This window comes from Quercus lobata, chromosome 5 (genome assembly GCF_001633185.2).
Source record: "Quercus lobata isolate SW786 chromosome 5, ValleyOak3.0 Primary Assembly, whole genome shotgun sequence".
NCBI lineage: Eukaryota > Viridiplantae > Streptophyta > Magnoliopsida > Fagales > Fagaceae > Quercus > Quercus lobata.
The window spans coordinates 44,650,658-44,664,553 of NC_044908.1; positions in this window are offsets into that span (position 1 = coordinate 44,650,658).

Genomic DNA, 13,896 nt, shown 5'->3' on the forward strand with positions numbered 1-13,896 from the left:
AGATAACCGTATGGCCAGTTGTCCTGTTTTGTCCTGTAGTGCTCCAGCTAGCATGACTGTTCATCTTCCAGCATGCTTGGCACATGTGCTGCTTCTAGCGGCTTGCAGCCGCGAGTCACCCGCGAGTCCCAGCCACGAGTCTCTGTTTTCTTGCACACTCTTGAGCAATCTTCACTCTATCTCACTCACTACCCTTACATCAAACCCACCTAAATACAGGGTTACTAAATGCTGAATTACAAGCAAATTTGGCACGGAATAAAGCCAATTAGATGGTTGAATAAATTCAACCTTACAATCTCCCCCTTTGGCTATTCCGTGACAAAACCCTAAAACAGACTCTAGACTTAACATGTGAGTTGGGAACAGTTGAACAAAACTCACTCACACCTAACTCTAGAAGCTATGAAGCACTTGAATCATATGAACATAATACTCCTGAAACACAACAATACACCATGATCATTGTATGCAGAAAATCATAAAATGCATATGAAACAGGCAATATGTGATCAAGCATAGATGGGGTTTAAGAAACAAACCATGGCTTGATCAACCAAGTGAACACCACAAGGTAGTGATCACAGTGCTCATTCACATTTGGAATGAACACAAGGACATACAAGTTAACAAGCACAAGGCAAGACACTTGTATGTTCAACACTCAACCAATGCATAACACACAAGGTATATGCATCTAGGAACAATCCTACAAGGGCACAAGAGTGACAGTACATAAACCAAAATGCAGGACATTTAGATTAAAGTACTAATTTCAACATAGTAAAAAGGCTGCATTAAGCAAGGTACATACCATAAAGCCTACAAAACTATGCATAAAACATAAACCCTAAAAGCTTACAAAAGCACATGGGTACAAACCACTAAACATCCTGAATAACATCATCAAAATATATTAAAGATTAAACCAAGAGTATAAGTAATGAGTTAGAAACAACTATACACCAAAACACAGTGTATCAAAACCATAAAAACACTAAAAGTACCCAACACATAAACATATATAAACAAAGTCTCTGATTTTGACAACTCCCCCTCAACACATTACTCCCCCTTAAGAACTGCTTTTCTGCTTCTCAATCATCAATGACATTATCAACAGAAAGAAACTTCTCCCCCTTTTTGACAGGAATGGCCAAAGGGTCACCGTTCAGGCTGAGTGGTGAAGCTGTCAAGTTTTGCAGACAAGACATCAATCTGGTCCTGCATGGCTCTCATTCTCTCAGAGTGCTCAGTCTGGATTTCTCTGATCCCATCAAGTCTTTCCAGAATGATTTGGAAAGCATCTGGAGGTGTATCTGAAGAAGTTGATGCTCTAGGTCTTTTGCCACTCCTTCTGGGTGTTGAGGTTGATGCATGCCCTGCTGCCTCTGCTTCAGTATCCATTGGGACACCTTCTCCTTCATCACCTTCATCTTCTTCTCCTGGAAGCCTAACACTAATCCTTTTGCAGGTAAGCTTGTTGATTGCAGAAGGTGTGGACATGGGACTGATGTCTTGAGGGATTGGAACACCCTTCCTTCTAAAAATCCTCATTAGCAAACTGGGAAAGATCAATTTTGGCCTAGAGGTTGTTCTTGTCTCATCCACAATGGTGTCAAATATGTGGGAACTTATGTCTATGAAATTCTTTTCTTTGAGATCCATCAGAAAGATTGCTCTAGCACAATTGATTGTAGTCAACTTCTTAATGAGATAGAGGTTAAACATCATGATGATTGTTAGAGACCTCATGTCCACTGGAAAGGCAGTGGTATTCAAACATTTCCCTTCTCTCTGCCCACCTATCCTTTGTTGAACTGTTTCAATAGAAACACTCCTATCCTTGTAGTTGATAAATTCCTCATCTTCTAATCCTTCAAGGCCTAATGCATCATCTATGACATGTGCATCCAAAATGAATTCCTTACCTCTAACCCAGCAACTTAACTCATTCTCCTTTATCACAGTATTTGAGTAAAATTCCCTAATCAGGGGTTCACACACTACAGGGAAATCACTCAGAAGCTTTTCCCATCCTCTTCCTTCAAAACAGCTGGGGATAAAGGTTTGTCTCAAGTCCTCCAAATCTACAAATCTTTCTTGAATAATTCCTGCTTTCAAGAAGTTATCCTTGTATCTCTCAAAGTGATGAACTGACCTAAATAGTTTAGGATCCATTTTCAATCTTTTGTCAGCCTTCTTTGCAGGAGTTTTCTTCTTAGGAGGTGAGGGAGCCATCTGTGAACAATCAGAAAAGGCCACAACAGCATAGAATAGTACATGTGCAGAACCAGTCAGTACCATGTAATTAACAAAGAGATATCATCCATACCAATGAACTTTGAACACTTACACAATAAGTTACCTAGATCAATCACATGGATAAACCAAGCCTAAGGTAGGAAAGACATGAACAACATGGAGAGACTATCCTAAAGGCAGATATATGACAATGAGACAGATAATGTAAAATGATAAGGCTCATAAACAGCATTGTGAAACTAACAGATGCACCCAATGGATTTACACAATAGAGCATGCACATTTATCACAGTAAAACCCAGAACCTCAAACGGAACAATTTGAAACAATTCAACAGCTCAAGTTCAGATAAAATAAAGGAAACACTTAGCTAAACACAAGATGAAGAGCAAAAAGGAAACAACTAAGATCAAATCAAATACTAGCAGCAGCATCCGCAAGCTAAGCATGAATAAAGGGCAATATCCGAAACACAAACCCATTTCTAAATCACAAACATATGCGAAAAAATCAAAGGGAAAAACACAAAATCAAGTAGAAATGAGTGCAAAACTGAAAACCCATACCTGTGACTTGAAGATTTTGAGCTGAAAGTATGCAACAATGGAGATTGGAAATGGGAGCACGGAGTGTTTGGGAGGGAGAAAGTTTAGAGAGAAGATGAACAGTCACAAATATTCGAGGGAAAACTGAAAAAGTTTTAAAAACTGCTCTTATTTCTGCAAAACACGCGTTTTTCGCGACTTGATTAAGTCGCCACACAGTCGCCAGATCAAGCCGCCAAAACACACAAGAACAAAAATTTGTAAAATTTTTCTAAGTGTTTTTCGCGACTGGAAGATCTACCCGCGAGTGAGTCGCGAGCTGAGCCGCGAAAATCTCTAAGTGAACCTCACGACTGGACCTTCCACTCGCGAACAAGTCGCCAAAAATGACCAGCGAAAATGCGATTGAGGCTCGCGACTTGAAATACCCGCGACTGAGCCGCCAAAACAAGGCAAAACTGGATTTTTGAAATTTTCAGATTTTTCAAACAAAATACTTTCCAAAAACACCTAAAACACTCAAAAATATTTTTGTGCTTGATTTAACAAAGATTGAGCATGTGAAAACACATTTTTTCAAGTACAATCACACAAATGAATATGGCATTTATTGAACATAAACTTGTGTGTTGTGTGTGGATATCAACAATGAGATAGTCCTTAGTCTAATGTAAAACTTCAATGATCAATTCAACCAAGACATACACAATTAGCACTAGATCATGTGACCCATCTCAATTATAGAAGTATGTATATATGACCTCCCACAAAACTTGATAACATAATTTGGAGCTTTACATTTGACTCCACTTTCAATCATAACATTTGATCTTTTTTATCTTTTGAGTCAATCACCTCTCATTGTGAGAGTGATATTTGATATTTCACTTTAATGAATAAGCCTTTGGCTTTTTGAATAAACATTCACTTTAATATAAGGTCGCTTACTCTTTTTCCTAGTCAAATATTAGAATGTGCGACAGGCTTTTGCAGGTCAATATCTCTTTTCATTTGGAGATTTACATTTGGTGAGCTCTTTTTAGCAAAACAAAAATAAATAGTGGGAAGATATATAGACACAAGTCTATGCATGTCTCAAGATCAACATAACCATTCACTAATCATTCATGACAAGTTTGAAGATCTATTTACAACAATCACAACGATTTCAAGATTTTTCCCACAGTGATATGAGTGCATGAAAACAAGCAATGCTCGAAAATGCACAAAGCCATTAGCACAAAGGTACAAGGCAAAACAAGTTTTGAGACAAAAACTCAACAAAGTCAATCAAGTTTTTTGATTTTCTAATTTTTATGTGATTTTTGGATTTTTGACACAAGAAGCAAAAAGATTGAAAAGACAAAATTAAAAATATGCACAAGTAGACAAGCAAACAACCAATAGCAAAAACAGCAAGCAACACAAACAAACAAACATTGTCACAAAGCATAGGAAGTATTAATGCATGGACATGTTATAATGCTTATGCATGAGTACCCTTTTTCACCCATACGTCACTTGCATTTGGGGTGATTTCCTTATAGGATTGGGTACGGGAGTTAGGGCTTTCAAACCTTCGTGAGAAGCTTTCCAAGCAGTTGGTGAATGCACCAATCATCTTCATCACGTTCATCATTCCGGGATCACCATTCTGATCTCTAGATTGATCTCCAGCCCAAATTCTTCTATCATTTCTAGGTCCTCCTGACCTTTGAGGAGTTGCATTGTTCTTTGCTCTCAGCTTTTGGCAATTTGGTCGAGTATGCCCTTGAAGTCCGCAATAATGACACACATAAGTCGCTCTAGGACCTCTTTGTGGTCGTGGGCGTGACTTGGCACGAGATTCAGACCTGCCCACAGATTGATTACGGGGATTCAGCATCCGTTGGTTCACCACATTCTTCTTCTCCTCCACCTCGAGCTTCTCACCAGTAGGGTCAGCTACAACTGGATCTTTGGCCTTTACAAACTTCACTTCTTTAGTGACATTTCCAGATGAACCACTTTCTCCGGTATATCCCAATCCGGATTTGTCTGAAAAACTCTTTTGAGATGAGATAACATCATCTAGCTTCTTGGTAGTGACCCTCTCTATTTTAGCATTTGCTTGCACAACCTCATTCTCAAGAAATCTCACTTTTGTGTAAGCTTCGAACAGCTCACCATTCAGTATTTCTATCTCACATTTGGCCTCCCTATATCGGATTAAGAGACTTTTGTAGTCCTCCTCAGCCTTCTTCATTTTTCTCACAGCAGCCTTGGCCACCCTTGTGTACTCACCCGACTTCTCCAAGAGTATGTTATAATTCTCTTGAAGATTTGCTGTGCTTTCATCTTCTTCAGCATCTGATTCTTCAACAATTCCTAGTGATTCATCATCACTATGTTCTCCAAGGTCTTGTACAAGCAGATTCAACTCATCAGAAGACTCAACATGAGCAATAGTCATAAAAACTGAATAGTTCCCCTCTCCATCACAGCTTTCTTCTGATTCTGAGCCAGATGAATTCGAGTCACTCAATGTCGTGGCATACACTTTACCTTTCGATTTCAAATAATTCGGACATTCCTTCTTAAAGTGTCCATACTCGTTACATTCAAAACAAGTGACACCTTGTGTGGGTTGGGATTCTTTTCCATCTTTCTTTTTGAAATCCCTTTTCTCCCTTCCAGAACTTTGGAATTTTCTTTTATCATCAAATTTGCCATTATTTTTGAATTTCAAAAACTTTTTGAAATTTTTGACAAGATATGCAACATCTTTGTCAACCACATCTTCTCCCGATGAGTCTTGATCTTCCACCTTCTCATTAATGGCCTTTAGAGCAAGAGATTTACTCTTCCGTTGATTGGGCAGCGACATCTCATAAGTCTGCAGAGAACCAACCAGTTCCTGTACTTTGATGTCATCAAGGTCCTTACTCTTTTCAATCGCTGTCACTTTAGCACGAAAACTTTCCGACAATGATCGAAGGATCTTCCTTACTATCTTTGAATCCTCCGTTTTCTCCCCCAAGTTGAACTTACTGACAACCACCTCATTTAGCTTCCCATAGAAAGAGTCAAGAGACTCATCCTCACTCATTTTGAGCTCCTCAAACTGGGTGGTCAGCATTTGTAACTTGGTGTCCTTCACTTTCTTCGTGCCTTCATAGGTGGTTTCCAAAATCTCCCATGCTTCTTTGGTAATGGTAATGTGAGAAATCCTGTGAAATTTATCTGGAGACACACCACAGAAAATAGCATTGAGTGCTTTACTGTTAGCATTGGATGCAGCAAGTGCTGCCTTATCCCAAGTGGATTTGGCTGCCTCAGGTCTGGTCCAACCAGTCTCAACAGCATCCCAAACAGATTCATCAATAGAACACAGAAAAGCTCTCATGCGAACCTTCCAAAAAGCATAATTACTACCATCAAAATATGGAGGTGCATTTAGGGATTGAGACCTATCCATCTCAAAAGGGAGTCAAGGATCACACAATGGTAATGAAACCAATATCAGTGTACCCGCTCTGATACCAATTGAAAGTTCAAAAACGTGTAAAAACACCTTTGAACGTTTAGACCCCTAAATTACAACTTAATCAAATCAAGCAATATGTCAAACAACTAGTGTGCGGAAACTTAACATATGCTATAATATGAAATTGATTAAATACTATCTAAGCCATAACAAATTAAAATCCACAGCAGATAATGAAAAGGCAAAGATAGAGAGGAAGGAAGATGCAAACACAAAGACAACACACGATGTGTTATCGAAGAGGAAACCGAAACCCTCGGCGTAAAACCTCTCCGCCGCCCTCCAAGCGGTAAGCAATCCACTAGAAAATACAGTTGGGATACAAGGACAGCAATAGACCCTCCAAGCCTAATCTACCCAGTGCACCTAAGCCCTCCAAGCTTCTTGCTCCAACGAGGTTGCGCCGAACCTTTTTCTTTTCTAGCTTCCCGGATTCCGCTACTAGACCATAGCATCAACCAATGAAGATTGGTTCCTTCCTAACTGCTTCCCAGAAATCCAAACAACTGTCTCACAGTGATGATGATGGTGAGAACCAGGTTTGGTATAATGCTTCTCAAGGATTTGACAATGGAGAGGAAGAGAGTTGAGGAATTTGAAGAGACTCTAAGGTATAGATTGTGGGTGAATCAATCTTGTTTTTCTTTAGGGTTTCTCTCTCAAAATTCTCTCTGGAAGCTCTCTTTCAATCGTGGGTAAAAGGGGTATTTATACTGGAGTGGGAGAGGAATGTAAAACGTCAGGTTTTACAAAACAGGGGTGGCTCGCGGCTTGACCTCGCGGCTTGACCAAGTCGCGAGATCCAGTCGCGAGATAACCGTATGGCCAGTTATCCTGTTTTGTCCTGTAGTGCTCCAGCTAGCATGACTGTTCATCTTCCAGCATGCTTGGCACGTGTGCTGCTTCTGGCGGCTTGCAGCCGCGAGTCACCCGCGAGTCCCAGCCGCGAGTCTCTATTTTCTTGCACACTCTTGAGCAATCTTCACTCTATCTCACTCACTACCCTTACATCAAACCCACCTAAATACAGGGTTACTAAATACTGAATTACAAGCAAATGTGGCACGGAATAAAGCTAATTAGATGGTTGAATAAATTCAACCTTACAATATATATATACATATATGATTTTGTACAATCTGACTACGTTTTGACTCTGATACCCAGCCAATAGGGGTTATTTATTGATACTCTGATACCCAGCTAATGGGGGTTATTCATTAGTATTGAAACTAGTTCTATATAAGGCATCACGTGTCTACCTTGTTTCTAGACCTAGCTAATAGGGGATATATATTAGCATGAAACTAGCTTAATCTGAATCTAATGTCCAGTCACGGGTATATAACTTGACCATAGTCATAAAGATTGTTAAGAATATGAATTATGTTTGAATATTTGAACTGTTTTAATTCCTTGAAATTGCTTATGCATTTTTGGAACTTATTGTAAATTATAACTTTAATATATGGAAAACTAATTATTTTCTAATCCATCTATGATATATTTGTAAGATTAAAATATTCGACCTATGTACAACTTATTATTTTATAGATCTATTTGTTTGGTAGAACTTATTAGGATTTTGGTTACTTATTGAGTTGTCAACTCACCATCCTTTTTCCCCTTCAGTTTCAAATTGTGAAGAATAGCAAGTTTTAAGACTTTTGCTATGGGTGTACACTTGTAAGGAGATTAAGAATTTTTGAAAAAAGTTGATCTTGTAATATTAGTATTTCTTTTGTTTAACAATCATGAAGTTTGGTTTGTTGTATCTATTGGTACTTTGGAGATCTTTAACAATTTCAATAATTCAAAAACAAATTGTTGAGGTATTTTGGATTTATTGGGTATAATTTTTTGAGGATAACTTTAATTGCTAAGAATGCCTTGCACACTTGTAAGGTGCTTACTTTATAAGTGTGCAGCCATTGTCATGTGCCTATCTTTATAGTTGGATTTGAGGCGTGACATTATTAAATGGCTTTGATTGTATAAATTATTAACACTTGGTATCCACATTTTTACACATGATGTATTCTGTCAACTGTGTTCCCATGAGTGTCGAACAATAATTTTTCATTATTAAATGCAATATGTTTTTAATCCTTTCTTTTCTCAAAGAGAACCAATTGACATGATGAGATAATATTCACCTAATGCTTTCCTATAGCATGAAATTAGCCTGCCCTAACGCGTTGGTCTAGTGCTTTCAAGGATTTCATGAAACCTGAAATTCAAAATTCTAGCAAGCATATTAGGGCGTCCTTCATAACTTTCTGGAGTGTGAGAACCACTTAGAAAGATCCACAAACTAAGGCCTATGATTTTTTTTTTTCTTTTTTTTTGACGAAACCTTAGAACAATAAGGAACAAAATAACGAGAGAAGAGAGAGAGACAGAGAACTCTTAGATGATAAGGTTTCATCCATAGCGATATGGGGTACCTCTATTTTGTCTTTGCACGATTTTTCTAATTAGAATAGTAAACCCTAGCACTAGCGTTAACTGGTGGACTGCCATATCAATACTGGATTTCAAGCTTATGCTTAAAAGAGGTCTCATCTTTTGACGATTGAGTAGAGTCTATAACAATCGTAAGATTTCCTACACGTGGTTGACAATGTAATTTCCAATTAACATTGTTAGTAGTTCAAGGTTAAGAGCGTAAGTTGTTTTCTACACTATAAATGATGCAATAAAATATCTACAAACCAATGATATAAGTTTTAGGATTTGTTTATGTATGGGGAAAATGTTTGATTATAGTTATCTTTGTGTAATCATCTTGAATAATATAACAATTTAATACTTAAGGAAATAGTATGAGCTATCATAAAATGCTATTGAACATCATCATTCTTCTTCTATCAGGTTAGTGTGATTCAAGGTCCAATGTTTGAAAGGGTATGAAGCTAACCCTGTACAAGTGGCTTCTAAAAGAGAGTAACTAGATCCATACCCAAGGTGAGTTGTCTATTGTAAGGTTGAATCTATTCAATCATGTGTTGGCTTTATTTCATGCCAAATTTGTTTATAATTTAGCAATTAGATACCATGTATCTAGGTGGGAATAATGTAAGAGTTGTGTATGAGAGAGTGTGACGAATTCAAATGTGTGAGCATTCAGAGGATTCTCGCAACTAGATCTCGCGAGTGACTCGCGATTAGCTACTTGCCAAATTGCCATAAGTGTGAAGCTTACAGGAAGCTGAAGGGTCATGATAGCTGGAGCATTATAGGACAAAAAGTACAGTCTAGCCTGGCAGTTAACTCGCGACTCATTCCGGTCACAAGAGTGAGTCGCCAGAATGTCCTGTGTTGCAGAAAAATGACTTTTCACATTTCTCACATACCCTACTATAAATACCCTCATTGTCCACAGAAATGGTGTGGAGCCTATTGAGAGAAAAACCCTAAGAAAGGTTTCTACAACACACCCACCTTATTAGAGAGAGAGAGAGAGCTACTCATTCTTAGAAGAAAAATCTTTGTAGTCTCTTCTCCTTCCCTCTTCATTTTTTATACCCATTAAGAGGAGATTTGTACCCAAACACTACTCACACCCATTTAAAGTGTTGAGAGTGTTTTTGGAGCTTGGGAAGTATTGGAAGATGTCAAGGATGTCGAATGCAATATTAAGCTTATTGCAAAATTCGAAAAGCTAGAGAAGACACAGTTAGGCTTAACCTTGTTGGAGCAAAAAGCTTGGAAGACTTAGGTGCATTGGGTAGATTAGGCTTGGAGGGTCAATTGCTATTCGTGTATCCCAACTTTATTCTCTAGTGGATCATTTTACCACTTGGAGGGTGGCGGAGAGGTTTTTCGCTGAGTTCTTCAATTTCCTTTTCGATAACACGTGTCGATATTATCTTTGTGTTTGCATATCTCTAACCCTTACTCTTATAGGACAAAAAGTACAGTCTGGCCTGGCAGTTAACTCACGACTCATTCCAGTCACGAGAGTGAGTCGCCAGAATGCCCTGTGTTGCAGAAAAATGACTTTTCACATTCCTCATGAACTCTACTATAAATACCCTCATTATCCATAGAAATGATGTGAAGCCTATTGAGAGAAAAACCCTAAGAAAATCTTCTACAACACACCCACCTTATTAGAGAGAGAGCTACTCATTCTTAGAAGAGAAATCTTTGTAGTCTCTTCTCCTTTCCTCGTCCATTGTTATACCCAATTGAGAGAAGATTTGTATCCAAATACTACCCACACCCGTTCAAAGTGTTGAGAGTATTTTTGGAGCTTGGGAAGCATTGGAAGATGCCAAGGATGGTGGATGCAATATGGAGCTTATTGCGGGATTCGGAAAGCTAGAGAAGACACAGTTAGGCTTAACCTTGTTAGAGCAAAAAGTTTGGAAGGCTTAGGTGCATTGGGTAGATTAGGCTTGGAGGGTCTATTGCTATTCGTGTATCCCAATTTTATTCTCTAGTGGATCATTTCACCGTTTGGAGGGCAGCGGAGAGGTTTTTCCCTGAGTTTTTCGGTTTCCTCTTTGATAACACGTACCAGTGTTATCTTTGTGTTTGCATATCTCTAACCCTTACTCTTACCTTGTAATTGCTGCTGTGTTGTGGTTAATTATGGTGTAGAGTTGTTTATTTGTTTGGATTTTTGCTTGTACCTATTATTCCGTACATATATTGTTTGAGTATAAGCTTGTGTTAGTTTAATTTAAAATTGGGGGTTTAAACATTCATTAGTGTTTTACACACTAATTGAACATTCATTTATCATTATGCTTGCGCTTATTCATGTGGATGGGTGCTCCACTCTAGGTTCTGTGCCATTGACTGCCTCAGAAGGACTCCTGGGCTCAAACTATTAGGTCAAGTTTCAGACGGAAGATTAGGAACTCAATCAAACTACTTTGAATGCTCTTTGGAGTTACTCTCATAGTCTTTGATCGAGGTTTTCAATGAGGCGAGGGAGACCTATTCATAGTAGTCTTTGCCTACTATGTACCTGGCTAATTAAGCTCTATTCTAAATTGAGAGGTTGGACAAAAAAATTTGAAATTGGGTTCTGGCCCAATTTTTTATAGTCGGACGTAGTTTGTAGATGCACTATGCCAAACAATGCATTAAATGCAGATTGTTAGATATAATATTTATGTACTCTAACCTTGCATACAATGTATGTTCAACTATTGCTACATTTCACATGTATTCTCAATATTTATGCATTTATCAGAGGAAAGTATCATGTATCGGATGCATGGTATATTCTTTCCTTTATCAGAGTTAAATTTGGGCAATAAGCACAGCTTACGAGTTTATGGCTCTATGTGCGAACAACTCTACCTTTCTGAACCAAGTTTGGGTTTTCAAGTTTCTCAAAAAAGAAAAAAGAAAAAAGAAGTTTGGGTTTTGAACTGACTTAGGCTTGGCTAGGTTAGGCCTTAGTGCGCCGGACGCTCTGGTTTGTTGATGCGCGCGGACGTGTCGTTCAAAAACAATCCATATAAAAAGAAGTTTAGAATTTTGAAAGTATTGGAGCCGCATTGGTGCGTTATCTATCAGAACTATAGTCTCGGTACAGTAGTTTTGTTCTAGATTGTAAAACTCCTATTATAGATTGACTTAAATGGGTTATGCAACCCTAGTTGTGATTTTATATTTCTTTTGAGAGTTTTCTATTAGTTTTTAACTTCGTCACTTAACCTGCGTGTCTAATTGCTTTCTTATTATTGTTTTTGAATTGGTGCATGCCAATTCATGGAAATAAATGATTCACTTGTAAATTACATAATTAAGACAATTAATAATTCTGTTGTAACTCTTAACTTCATATATATTCAATCCTCTGCTGGTTAGCTTGCATTTTGAAGTCTCTAGTACACTATTGTTGCTGATCTGATTGTTATCTATTCCGTCAGAAATTTCTTTGATCGACTTATAAGTTATATTTTGTAGCTCGAGTGTGAGATTTGTTATTAGCTCTTTTCATATGATCATTGCTATTTGCATCTTAGGCTGCCTCTACCAGAGAGACTCGGTGTGTATTGCCAATCTGGTTGTAGGTGTAGGTCTGGTATGAGATTCAATGTTTGGCTGTTTAATATTTGTTTCCATAATCACTGGCGATGCTATTGCTGTGCTGATCTTTCAATAAGAAGAAGAACACTAGTAACTTATCCATTGAACCCTTTAACTTTTTACGACAAGTTGACAACAAAGGTTTCAACCGTGATAGTGCTTATCCATCTGAGGTCACAGCCGAAATCCATTATTTTAATAGATCAGCTATGTACGTAGGCGGTGTCAAAAGTATTGCTTTCTGATGGATTTTCTAACTTTAACACGGCATTATTTAGTAAAGTAATTACTAGATGTGTCATCAACCTTCTCTTCTGATGGCAATCCTTCAAGGCACACACATGGCTCTGACATAAATCTTTTTGACGTTATCCATCTATTCCTTTGTTTAATACCAGAGGATAAACATAAGCGTCATTCTTTTAAGCCAACCCTAATCCTTCACTCATATTGAAAGTTATTGGGTAGGGTTGTAGGTTTACGTGTACATCGACTGGGATCTTGGCCATGCTAAGCCAACCAAAACTGACCAATCTTTACTTTAGATAATGTACAAGCAGGGCAAGTCGTGAAGATGATCTATAAATACTGAAAATGTCTGACTTTGAATTCTCCAAGTTCCTAGTGGATACCACAATAAAAGTACATACTAAAACACCATAATTGGAATCAGAATATGCCCAGCTTGAGGTGCTTGGTGTTCATTATCTCAGTCCTACTTGTATGTGCAAGGACCGAAACGCGTCCTCTCAAGCCAACAATAGAGAAGATAGAACTAAGCCGGTTATTACAAGCTTCAAATCAGGTTGCAAAGGAAGTAATGGGCCCAAATGTGGCAAGTAGTACAAACGAAACCCATAACGAGCAGCCCAATAGATTGAGTCCTGGAGGACCAGACCCGCATCATCATTTTATCTATCGAGGGCTACATTGATTTGTACATTGATGTGGCGCATGAGCTGGCACAGATAGCTAAGGGTTCTGCAGAATCTCAGACATGGGATGGTGCAGAGCCAACAACGCTACAACATCTCCTTTTAGCTGACAGGGCGAAATGTTAAACTTGTCTTGCTTTTTTTGTTGTCCATGTGCTTACTGTTGTTCGCCAATTTCTATTAATGAAATACCAGATTTCTCTTCAAAAAAAAAAAAAAAAGTGGTTCAATAGTTCCATTATCATAATGTGCATTATCTATCAATAATAATGTTACATTCGTGTAATCTTATATTTATTTAATGAGATTGGAAAAATGTAACATTTCAATGCTTGGTTCAATAGTTACATTTGCATCACATTCTAAGAAAATGGACTAATGAATTTATGCAAATATCCCTAGAAATAACTAAACAAATTTTTATTTTTTTAATAAGAAACACAAAATATGATAACAATTTTTACTTTCACTTTCTTCCCTTTTCTCACAAACCAAACAAACAATTTTTTTCTCACTAACCAAACAAAGACAAATAGATCTAAAAGAGACTACTCATGCAAATTTGGCATTT